Genomic DNA, 12,733 nt, shown 5'->3' with positions numbered 1-12,733 from the left:
AAATATGTCTACACAAAAACTAAACATAAATCTTTATAACAGCTCTACTTAGACTATCAAAAACTGGAAGTAACCAAGGTCTCTTTTAACAGATGATTAAGTGAACAAATTACAGACAATGAAATATTCATTTAGAAAGAACTGAACTATTAAGAAACCAAAAGCCATGGATGACTCTTTAAAAATGTACTTTGTTAAATGAGAGAAGCTAGTATGAAAAGGCTACCTATTGTGTGATTCCTTTTATACACATTCTAGAAAAGGGAAAAAGATGGCAATGATTAAAATGTCACTAGTTTCCAAGGTTTTGGGTAGTCACAGGAGAATTGTGTAGGGCAGTGAAACTACTGATACTATAACTGTGAATACATGATGTTATGCATTTTTTCTCAAAATACACAGAACTTTATAGCACAAACAGTAAACTTAAATGTATGTACATGTTAAAAATCATTAAGGAGGTCAAGGGAAACTCAGATGAAAAATGTAACAAAAGAATTTCATAAAATGAATGAAATGACTTCACTAAAAAGGATTAGGTAAAACGGTGCTGCCCTACTTTGGAAATGAGTGGAGTCTGTAAGACTCAATGCAAAAGGAACTGTACATAAGCACTGTACTCTAATTGATAAAGATGTTTCCCAAGCCAGGCACAGTGATGCACACCTATAATCCCAGCAGCACGGGAGGCTGAGACAGGAAGTTGGTGAGTTCAAAGCCAGCCTCAGCAACAGCAAGGCACTAAGCAACTTAGTGAGACCCTGTCTCTAAATAAAATACAAAATAGGGCTGGAGATTTGTCTCAGTGGTCAAGTGCCCCTGAGGTCAATCCCCGGTAACAAAAAATAAGAAAAAGATGTTTCCCATAGAGCTATAATTAACAATTCTGAAGAACTATATATGCATGCTATAAATGAACAATTAAGTAAATGGATGGCAGATAGTAGGAGCTAGTTTTCTCACTGTTGGTATGGGAGTTTATGAATAAGCAAGAGTAAGAGACTAGAGTGATCCACATGGTAATGGATTAGAGTTGGAGACATTGATATTATTCATGTTTAGTTTAATGTAGATATAAAAGGTTATGCACACAAAAACTACACATACTATTAGGATACACATATTTTCTTGTTCTGTCAGTTGAGAGGGTTTAGAAGCAGCTACACTAGTCACAAGTACCACACTTACACTGAGAACTTAAGTTCTAACACTGTACCTCAATAAAAGAAACCTTTCAATAAAAGGATTCTTATAGAAATTATGGAGCCTACATCCTGGGAACAAATATTTACTCCTCACACTTCAGATAGAGCCCTAATATCCAGAGTATACAAAGAACTCAAAAAATTAGACAATAAGAGAACAAACAACCCAATCAACAAATGGGCCAAGGACCTGAACAGACACTTCTCAGAGGAGGACATACAATCAATCAACAAGTACATGAAAAAATGCTCACCATCTCTAGCAGTCAGAGAAATGCAAATCAAAACCACCCTAAGATACCATCTCACTCCAGTAAGATTGGCAGCCATTATGAAGTCAAACAACAACAAGTGCTGGCGAGGATGTGGGGAAAAGGGTACACTTGTACATTGCTGGTGGGACTGCAAATTGGTGCAGCCAATTTGGAAAGCAGTATGGAGATTTCTTGGAAAGCTGGGAATGGAGCCACCATTTGACCCAGCTATTCCCCTTCTCGGTCTATTCCCTAAAGACCTAAAAAGAGCATGCTACAGGGACACTGCTACATCGATGTTCATAGCAGCACAATTCACAATAGCAAGACTGTGGAACCAACCTAGATGCCCTTCAATAGACGAATGGATAAAAAAAATGTGGCATTTATACACAATGGAGTATTACTCTGCATTAAAAAATGACAAAATCATAGAATTTGCAGGGAAATGGATGGCATTAGAGCAGATTATGCTAAGTGAAGCTAGCCAATCCCTAAAAAACAAATGCCAAATGTCTTCTTTGATATAAGGAGAGTAACTAAGAACAGAGTAGGGACGAAGAGCATGAGAAGAAGATTAACATTAAACAGGGATGAGAGGTGGGAGGGAAAGGGAGAGAGAAGGGAAATTGCATGGAAATGGAAGGAGACCCTCAGGGTTATACAAAATTACATACAAGAGGAAGTGAGGGGAAAGGGAAAAATAATACAAGGGGGAGAAATGAATGACAGTAGAGGGGGTAGAGAGAGAAGAGGAGAGGGGAGGGGAGGGGGGATAGTAGAGGATAGGAAAGGCAGCAGAATACAACAGACACTAGTATGGCAATATGTAAATCAATGGATGTGTAACTGATGTGATTCTGCAATTTGTATACGGGGTAAAAATGGGAGTTCATAACCCACTTGAATCAAAGTGTGAAATATGATATATCAAGAACTATGTAATGTTTTGAACAACCAACAATAAAAATTAAAAAAAAAAAAGAAATTATGGGACTGAAGCAGGAAATATACAAGATGAGCATGAAGCATTGTACCAGAAAACAAAGAAATGCTCAAGAAAACAGAAAAAGAAACACACACACAATGACAACGGTATGTCAAAGAAAAACAGCAGTCAACAAAGGATCCTCCTGAAGTCAAAGCTAAAATAATTTGAATTTTAAAATAGAGTAGTTTGGGATTATAATGCAAAGTATAAATAGATATCCATGAATCTATAGTGATAAAAAGAAATGAATGGATAAGTAAATGGCAGAGAAAAGACAATTTTCCAGTGCAAAATTCCAAATAATTTATACAAATACTCCACCCTCAAGGAGGTGGAACATAACTGTCCTCCCATTTAAAGGTAGATTGCACAAAATGAATTCTTCCAAAGAGTACACTATGGAAAGAAGGAAAAAGAAATAACCTGTGATAGTGGAGAGATCTGACAAACAATACCTTTAACTATAGGGTGACAAGATTGGTATTAGTAATAAGTCACATTGATAATATGTACCCTTGATGTGAAGTAATGAAAATTGGCATTCTGTTGTCTTCCTTCCAGGAAAAAAAAATACAACCCCAGACTCATTATGACAAAAATATCAAATAAATACCAATTAAGAAATATCCTATAAAATACCTGACCTGTACTTCTCAAGATTGCCATGGTCATCAAAAACAAGGAAAGTCTGAGAAACTACATTAGCCAAGAAGAAACTAAGGAGATGCAGCAACTAAAGGTAAAATGGTGTCTTGGTTGGGATCCTGGACTTCAAAAGGGATGTTAGTAAATGTGTAGGAAATTTGAATTATGTGTGGACTTTAGTGAAGAATAATATGTCAATATTGGTTCATCAATTGTAACAAATATACAATATTAATTTTATATATTAAAATAAGAAAAATGGTGTGGGATATTTGGAAATATCTGTACTATCTTCTCATTTTTTCTGTGCATCTAAAATTTACAAAAATAAATTTTAATAAAAAGAACAAAAACAAGGACCTGATGGTGTGCATACTATCAGCACTCCTACTCCATGGGAGAGTAAACAAAATCACGGAGAAAACAAATTCCTCCCTTCCAGCGGTCAAAGCTGCAGTTTGAACCAGGGTGACTTGAATGTGTGTTCTCATCACTGCCCTCCCACTGTGCTTCCCCCATCCTTAGTAAGGGCTGTCATGACTGCAGAGAAAATGAGCTCGTTCTCACTCTCTGCTGACCTTCACCCCACCTATCTGCTTTGGACCAAGTGGGCTGAAGCAGGTTGTGGGCAGAAGTCTGCATAGCCACAACCAGGAGTTCTTGTTTATCTATAAAACTACTACAGATTCATATCAGGCTCTACAGCCGACTTGCTTCAAGTTCAAAGGTATTTACCTGGAGTCTTTGAAGGGACCTGCAGGGCCCCTGTCACCTCAGGTGCCCAGGCCAAGCACGCCTTTTCATCTCCCCTCATCTCTGGCTCTTAGCTGTGCCCGTTGGTTCCTCTCACCAGCCAGACAGTCCCTCCTGCGTAGCACATAAAGGACTATGCTCACTCTCTGTCAGAGCCAATAGCTGGTCCACAGAAATCCAGGACTTCCCACTGTCTTTCCTGCCATAGCTGCCTTTCCTTTTCTGAGGTATCCCTACCTATAAGGAACACAGTGGACATTCTGAAGGATCATTTGAAGCCTCTGTACTCCCCCTTGGATTCACTCCCTGTTAGGTTGGAAGTGAAGAAGCAGGCATGTACAGACACACACACACACACACACACACACACACACCCCCTGAGAGCAAAGCTCAGCTTTCTCTAATGAATTCTGTTCACAAAATCTAACTCCTATACTTTGATCCCAATTGATCTGATTAGGTGATTCAGGAGTCAGGAAACCATTCTTAATCATTGCTTTTAAAATTCCTGTATTTTTTCCTCACATCTCATTTTGGTAAACAGCATCTGTTGCTTCAGTTGGAACTTCAATTTTAAGGCACTGAGATAGATAGATAGATAGATAGATAGATAGATAGATAGATAGATAGATATCAATAAATATTTGTGGGATAGCTTAGCCATGGACAATAATAAATAGAAATCTACTAACTTTATATGTTACACTCTAACTAGATGATAAATTTCTCAAGGGCTATAATATCTTCTACATCTTTGTAATGCACACACACACACACACACACAAACTTTTATCTTAAAATTGACAAGAAATACTGGTAGCTGACCTGGAGATGTATCCATATATACTAAATTCTACAAAAGCAATCAAGCATGAATCTGAGGTTAGGGCATAAAATTTGGAGCCAGAATTTGAGACTGTGGGTTTCCAGCTAGGTCACTAGTAGCCATCTGCAAAGCTGGCATCACAGACCACAGAAAGATCCAGATCAGACAGCCAACACTGAAGATCAATGGAATGAAAAATGTTGCCTTCAAAGCAAACTGACATCCAAATATACTATCATAACACATCATCCAGGTAAAATATTATTTTGTACCTCCTAATTTATTTGGTTCTGTAAGAAAAACATTTTTAGTTGGAAGATTGGTCCCCCTAGACTTGGCAGGCACAGAACTTTAAATTCAAGTGAAATGCATTATTTAGACCCACAAGCTAGCAAACCAACTCCATTCATACCTAAATCGGTAATAATGAAAATATTTCAGTTCTGAACTCTTCTTCCTTGACCAGGGATGCAGTTTTTCTCATACAAGATGGCCCAAATTGTTCACCCTCTGTTCAAAGACTGACAGGGATCCAGGACTGTGGGCAACCCACTGTGCACAGAAAATGGATTGATGGGTACAACAGACCAACCGCTCATTCCACCCCAAGTCCTCACCATGGCTGGTATCTTCCCTTCCACACTTTGAATATTCCAATTGGCACTCCTCCACCCCCGGCCCTCTCACACACACACACACACACACACACACATCTTCTTTCCTTCACCCTGGCTCTAGGATTACCTCACCTTTGGGAATGGAAAACTAAATACAAGCATGCATCAGAGTCTTTTCTTCTCCATTGAGTCCATCAGCATTGAGTCTTTGTGTCTACTTCTGTGTGGAACAGGAAAGGGAAAACAGCCCAGGGTACCCATGAGGCCTCAAAAGGAGAAAGATATATTAAACATAGAAAATATACCAATTAATCCTTTAAGCTACAGTCCCACCATAAATACTTTCCAACCAATATCCTATGACCTTTGCAAAAACCATTACCCTTATTTACCTTCCATGTCATGTTCTTTAAAAGCAAAATAGTTTGGGGAGGGGGAGATACAATTTGAAAATGTTCAACCAAGAAAGACAAGAAAGATTAACAGGAAGAATCAAAATTTTGGTCAAACAAGAGACATTAGCAAGTTAGACAAAGATGATGTCATGGTCAGGGGCAACAAAGGAGGGTATCTCAGGCAGAGTAATGTCACCATTAGTGGCCAGTGACCAGGCAAGGGAAGCAATCATCAGCCAAGAGAACCATGCCTGGTGGTAATCCACACCAAGGAGGCACATTGTTACTGGTTGAGGAGAATGGGCACTACAGCCCTGTGTGGATCCACTAGTCCTAAAAGAACAATTAGAGCTTCTAGAAACTGAATATTTGAACTGAATCAGTAGAGAAAGATGTGGATTCTAGAATAATTCTAAAGATGATCCAATACCCAGTTCTTCTCTGAGAAATTTTTAATTGATCTGTTTTTTAGATTCCATGGTGAATTTTAAATCTGCTTTAAGAAAGTAAGCAAAGGAAGGTTAGGGCAGTAATCCAAAATCTTCATCCACAACTCTCACCTCAAAGAGCATAAAAATCTTTTTAGACCTACACAAGTGACATTAAATTGCTTTGGATTAAGATATTGATGTTAGAAATTGTGTTTCCATCCAGAAAGTTTTATAATTTCTTGCTTATAAAATATCTCCAATTAATATTATAATTTTTCTTTTAATGATGCCAGGTGTCCCTTTGGGGACAAAGCATGTTCAAAAGGCTTGTAACCAGCATATTGCTCTGTCTCAGCTCAGTGGCATATGAACATGAAGCAGTTTCATTTTTCTTTAATTACTGCCTTCACCCAAGTTCAAACCAATCTGCCCTCTGCATCCCTTAATGATATCCTAGGCAAATTTCAGAACTTTGACATTTATTTTCCATTATTAAAACTCAGTCCAATTGAAACTTTAATCTAAAATTTGATACCACATCCTCTCCTCCCTTTAGCACAGTTTTGTGCTGAGACCTGGGGAGTTGAGAGAGGAGGGGACACAGAGGCTCCGAGTTGCTTCCTCCACCCTCTCTTCAAGGCCCTGTTTCTCCAGTGTCTTGGCAGAAAGGAGGCAGAGTTCCAGGTGTCTCATATTTAACCCACCCCTTTCCCAGCTGGTTGCTCTGCTTCTTAGGGTAGCACTGACTAGCTGCAAATGCACTCCCTGCAGTTAATGCTCAAATACCTGCTTTTTTCAAGGAGTCCACGTGAGAGTTCTCCTCAGGGCTCCCAGGCCTCGGCTGGATACATGTCCCTAACTCAGGACATCTCGTTCCCATTCTGCCTCTCCACTTCCCACAGCTTCTACCTCTAGGGGCACTTCCCACTGCACCAAGACAACTCACCACCAAGGCCTCCAGCTCCGTTAGGCACTCTTGTAAATGACTCAACCTTCCACTGTGGCCTATAAGCCCACAGGAGATGCCTGCATCCTTTATCTTGATTACACTGTCTCCCAATTCTCCTTCCTCTGCTCAGGGAGGTACATGGAAAATCAGCAAATCATCCTACTGGGGACCAAGATGCCAATCTCCTTTTATGAAAGTCACCTCTAATTTCTACAGAAATTTTCTTAGTGTCTCCTCTCAAGTGGCTTGGGGAAGAGGATGTATATCTTACTCCTCCCTCAAGGGAAAGAGAAGAAATAACTTCTCAATACAAGCCCAACATGCCAATGTCTCCTCTCCCCCCTCCTCCATCTTTATCCAGTCATAGTCTTATTTGTGCTGCTATGACAAAATACCTTACTCCAGGCATTTTTAATTTTTTTTTAAATTTCATTTATTCTAATTTGTTATATATGACAGTGGAATGCAATTCAATTCATATTACACAAATAGAGCACAATTTTTCATATCTCTGGTTGTACATAGAGTCACACCATTCATGTTTTCATACATGTATTTAAGTCTGTCTCATTCCACCGTCTTTCCTACCCTCATTCCCCCTCCCTTCCCCTCCCTCCCCTTTGCCTTATCTAAAGTTTGTCTATTCCTCCCATGCTCCCCCAACCCATATCCATTATGAATCAGCATCCTTATATCAGAGAAAACATTCAGCATTTAGTTTGGGGGATTGGCTAACTTTACTTAGCATTATATTCTCCAACTCCATTCATTTACCTGCAAATGCTATGATTTTATTCTCTTTTAATGCTGAGTAATATTCCATTGTGCTTGTATACCACAGTTTCTTTATCCATTCATCTACTGAAGGGCATCTAGGTTGGATCCAAAAATATGGAACACTTCATGAATTTGCATGTCATCCTTGCACAGGGGCCATGCTGATCTTCTCTGTATAGTTCCAATTTTAGTGTATGTGCTGCTGAAGCAAGTACTCCAGGCAATTTATTAAGAACAGAAATGTATTTCTTATAGGTCTGAAGGCAGAGCAATCCAAGATCAAGGCCCCAGCATTGATTGTGGCTCAGCAGTAGAGCGCTCGCCTAGCACGGGCGGGACCCGAGTTCCATCCTCAGCACCACATACAAATAAAGGCATTGTGTTGTGTCCATCTACACCTAAAAAATAAATGTTTTGTTTTTTTTTTTAAAAAAAGGCCCCAGCATTCAGTGTTGGTGAGGGACTTCTCACTACATTCTCAAATGGCAAGGGGAACAGACACTGTGTCCTCACATGACTGGCAGAAGTTGGAAAGCCAGAAAGGACTCACTAGTTCCCTTGAGCCACAGGTACTAACTCCATTCCTGAGGATGGAGTCCTCATGTCCTAATCATTTCTACACGCCGGCCTTTAATATCAACACATGGGGTCTTAGTTTTCAACATGAGAATTTTTAGAACCCCCTCCCTGGTTGTATACAGATGTGGGGGTGGGATGCAAGCAGTAGGTGGTAGAAGGAACTCTTCCTTGCTTCCTAATAGGCCCGAAAGTGTGGCTTCCCAGATCCTCCAAGGCTTAGGGCTCTCTTCACAATGAAAGGAAGTTTGCACCTGTTATTTTTTACTATTGGCCCTAGGGCCCATTAGGGGTTTTAGGGAAAAGGCCACTTTAGCAGATTTCAACAGAAACGCACAAACTTAAAAAAAAAAAAAACAAGAAATATTTTTTGTCTTTTTTTGTCCACAGAATCCAGAGCAGAAATCTCTTTTTCAGGAATGAATAAGACATGTTTGTTTTATAGATAGAAATTCCCTCCTGTCCTAAAAGCTCATTTATCCTGTGAACAGATCAGGAAGGAAAAACTGTTTCATAAGCTGAGGAAACTTAACAGCTGTTGGTGGGGGGAAACAGACCCCCAGATCTTCAGGACCTTGGTGCCCTCCTCTGACACCTGCAACCAATTGTGCTAGAAATTCCTGAGCCTGTGGAAGACTCCATTTTCCCTCCTCCTCTAGTCTCCACTTAACCCCAATAGTCAGTCAGTGAGGCACTAACTGGAGGACAGTCTGAAGTCCATAAAGTGCAGATCTAAGAGGGAAAGAGAGTTGCTATCAGCAGAGGATAGGTGTTCACAGTAGACCCCTAAGGAGATGTGAGCTCCGTTTGACAAGGTGATACAGAATAGAGGACTATTGTATCCAGGGCGCTCTATTCTCTCCCTTCACAGCTCTGCAGCCCCAACAGTCACTCCGTGAACTGACTTGTTTGTAGTCCCTACTGTCTGCTGTGCAGAGACGCAGAGAAGAGAGCTGGTTCCTACTCCCAGGCTGCTGCAAGTGAAGATGCACACTCCACCAACAATCCCCATCAGCACGTTTACTGATGTCACAGCCACAGAATAAACCTTTGTAAACCAAATTAATTTCAAAGGTTTCCTATTTAGCAGAGTATTCAGCTATGTTAGGAAAGAAGGCAGGCAGGCAAGTTAGATGAACAATGGTTACAAAAGAGGAGGTGCCAAGAGCAGGCTGGTGGGGCTGGGGAGGGGCTGGAGCTGCCACCCTTGAGCGGGAACACTAGTGGTATCTTGCAGAGGTTCCACCTCCAAGGATATAGCCAACGAGGAGCTCAAGATGAGAGGAGCACGCTAACAATCTTGCACCAGCTTTATGGTCAGAAATAAAGCTCTCTCACTCCTGAAGGCAGGAGGCATACCAAGTTTTCTTCTTTTAAAAAAGCCTGGAAAAGATGCAGACTTGCATTATCTGATGAGGGCCAGCAAGATGGCAAACTGCGCCTACCAAAGACCAAAGTTTGCTTGATTTGATCTGGTATCTAACCTGGATAGTGATAATAAGCAATAACTACACTACCACTATGTAGCAACTCTGAAATAGCTCCCCATCCTGCTCCCCATTTTGCAGATAAGGAAACTGAGGCATAGAGAAATTAAATGACTTGTCCATGTTTACACAGTTTGTAAGTGAAGCCAGGATATAGACCCTATAGATCCAGAGCCTGTATCCTTAATCATCTGTCTGCAGTCTCTGTTGAACATGAGAAAAGTGCCCCACCCCTCCACAACTCCCAAGATAGAGGGCTTCCTCTGTGTGCTCACTATTACCACTATAAGTTTCCTGTACTGATTTGCAGCAAAAGGCAGGAAGTTGGGGAAATGGCCTCCTCTGCAGCCTTTCACAGAGGGAAAATTCAGGTTGGCTTCTGGGATTTTCAGGAAGGAGAGAGTACATTGCTTCTATATCACTGCAGTTCCCCAAAATTCCTTGCTTTTAACCCAGATGTCAGTGCAACCCCTTTGTTGTTATGCAAAGGGTTGAGGCACCACCTAGTGGTTGAAATTAAAAATACTCCCAAAGGAATGTCACTGGTGAATCCCAGGCAGAGAAAACAGTGATCTGAGGCAAGAAAAGGGAGCAGAAAGCAAAATTTACTCATGCTGGAGGCCTTCTTTGTGCATTCCCTGTTGTATACAGCATCAAAACATGTATTTTTTATGCCAGCCTGTTCAAGGACTCAAGTTTTACCCAGTGTGGCACTCACAAAACAAGAGCTAGAATCCAGGAGACCTAAGTCCTAGGCTCCAGTCACTTACTCTGCAGTAGGATGTTCTCTGAAGTCTCTCCTCGGGATTTAGAACCATCCTGGATATATAGATCCTACTCAACATCTGGGGGCAACTTAGTGTAGAGGTTGGTGGCAAAGAAGGAGCAGAGAAAGAAGAAAAACATGGGGAAAGTATTTGTTCTTCCAAAAAACAGTTGCTGCTGAGTTTATGCAAAAAATCAGAGAAATGGAAGGAAGCAGTGGCAACTTTGCAGGCCTGTGCTCTCTTCCTTGCCATCTCAGGAGCTGTTGTTCGTGGGTGTCTACCCTTACTTGTCAGGTTTTAAGGAGCAGCCCAAAGGGACCAGACCAAGCAAGTTTACCAGAGCACTTCCATGGGAGAGAGATTGGCAGGTCAGGTCCATGTATCCTCGACGCCCCAGAGAACTCTAGTCTAGATCAGGCATGTGGAGGGAGAGAGCTATGGGAAAGAAAGGTAGCCAGGAGGTGTGATCTGAGGGGACAGGATTAAAAACAATTTCTAGGACTCTGGGCAGCAAAGGTCAGCCTTTGGCTTCAGGTGCAGATGAGACCATTAACTGATGAAGCCAATTCATGATGATTCAGGGTAGCTAATTCTACTAGGACCTAGTCCCAGGAAACCAGGCAGCTAACTACTCAGCCCCACCTCCCCTCTAGAACACTGGGGATGTAGAGATATCCCAATGATTCAAAGGATCAGACTGGAAAGGACTAAGGGGACAAGAACAGATTCAGAAAGCAGCCAAATCTAGTATCAACCAGGTGTGCCAGGCTGGATGCTGGCCAATCTGTACTAACTTGGTCCCAAGTCTGCTCATGATAGCATTGTGCTAGGGGAAAAAGAACCCTTGACCTTCAGGAATCTATTCTGGGATGTTTTCTATGAATGAGTCTCCAGATGTTCCTTTCTGTATTTGGGCTCTGCTACATCTACATTGCAGGCATCCCAGTCCCTACAAGGCTGCAATATTCATGCTAAGACGGAGAATGCTATTTCTCCCACTTGACCTTCAGGAATCCTTGCCCTTCAGGCACATCTGGAATGACAGTTTACTCTTTCACCTTCCTATTAGTCGGCACGGTCAAGTCCCTAAAGTCTCGCTACCCATGTTCTTTATTGTCCATTTTGGTTCACCTTTACATTCAATTTCCAGAGTTGGTTCTATCCTTAGGGAGAATGTGGCTTCTTTGCCTGTTGTTAAGGTGAGCTCAAAGGTTAGTCTCACCAGTGGCCATATAACTTTACTGGTCAGAGTCATGTCAGGTCACTCTTTACTCCATGTCAGATCCCTGCCACAGCTACCAGACTATGGTCTCTCCCTATTGCAAATACTCAGGTTATTGAGAAACTATTTAAACTTGTTCAGGATAACAGTGTCAACCCTAGGTCTTTATTCATTTGTTATTTGGAGCTGATTAGCATGCCCTAAAGAACAATGAATGAATGGGCCTTCCTCTGTATAGATTAATGTATCACTTTCCTATTTATATTCATTTTGTATTTGAAAGGCTAAGCTGCTATAACAAAGAGGCCCTGAATTACAGTGCCTTAAAAATAAAGTTTATTTCCTCTCATGTTAAAGTTTCAAAATTTGCCAGCTATTGTACTGGGCACAGTCCTTCATGTACACTTCCATTTTTTTCTTCAATACCTATTAAAGAATTCTGTATTCAATAAATACTTGAGCACTATTGTTTAAAGGGTTCTGAGTCTTATTTCACAGGAGATACATACTCTGGTCCTTCTCAGAACTCATGATTTAATGAGAAGACAGAGCAAATTAACATGTGTAGTTCAGAGGAGGGAAACAAGCACAGCAGAGAGATCTTTAGGGATTAAATGAGGGAACAGGTAAGTCTTCACAGAAAAAGAAATGCCATATAAGATAGAATTTGAAGAATAAATAAAATTTCAGTAGGTAAGGAAGAGAAAAAAAAAGTTACCATTGGACCATGAACCAAAGCCTAAAGATTAAAAATATAGGAAATCCAGGAGCAAATGGGAACAACAGTATAGGATATTATACAATAACGAGGGCATCAGCCAGCATCTCAATGGGGGGG

At 40.9% G+C, this 12,733-nt stretch overlaps 1 non-coding gene across 1 annotated transcript; it reads right to left on the bottom strand.

Moving 5' to 3' along the window:
- Positions 1-7,951: 7,951 nt before the first annotated feature.
- On the bottom strand, positions 7,952-8,058 carry LOC125613981. The gene has a single exon (XR_007344628.1). It is a non-coding gene; the product is annotated as a U6 spliceosomal RNA (small nuclear RNA).
- Between the last annotated feature and the right edge of the window lie 4,675 nt (positions 8,059-12,733).

The sequence above is a fragment of the Marmota marmota genome, unplaced genomic scaffold (assembly GCF_001458135.2).
Source record: "Marmota marmota marmota unplaced genomic scaffold, marMar, whole genome shotgun sequence".
Lineage (NCBI taxonomy): Eukaryota > Metazoa > Chordata > Mammalia > Rodentia > Sciuridae > Marmota > Marmota marmota.
This window is presented reverse-complemented; position numbering and strand designations above follow the sequence as displayed.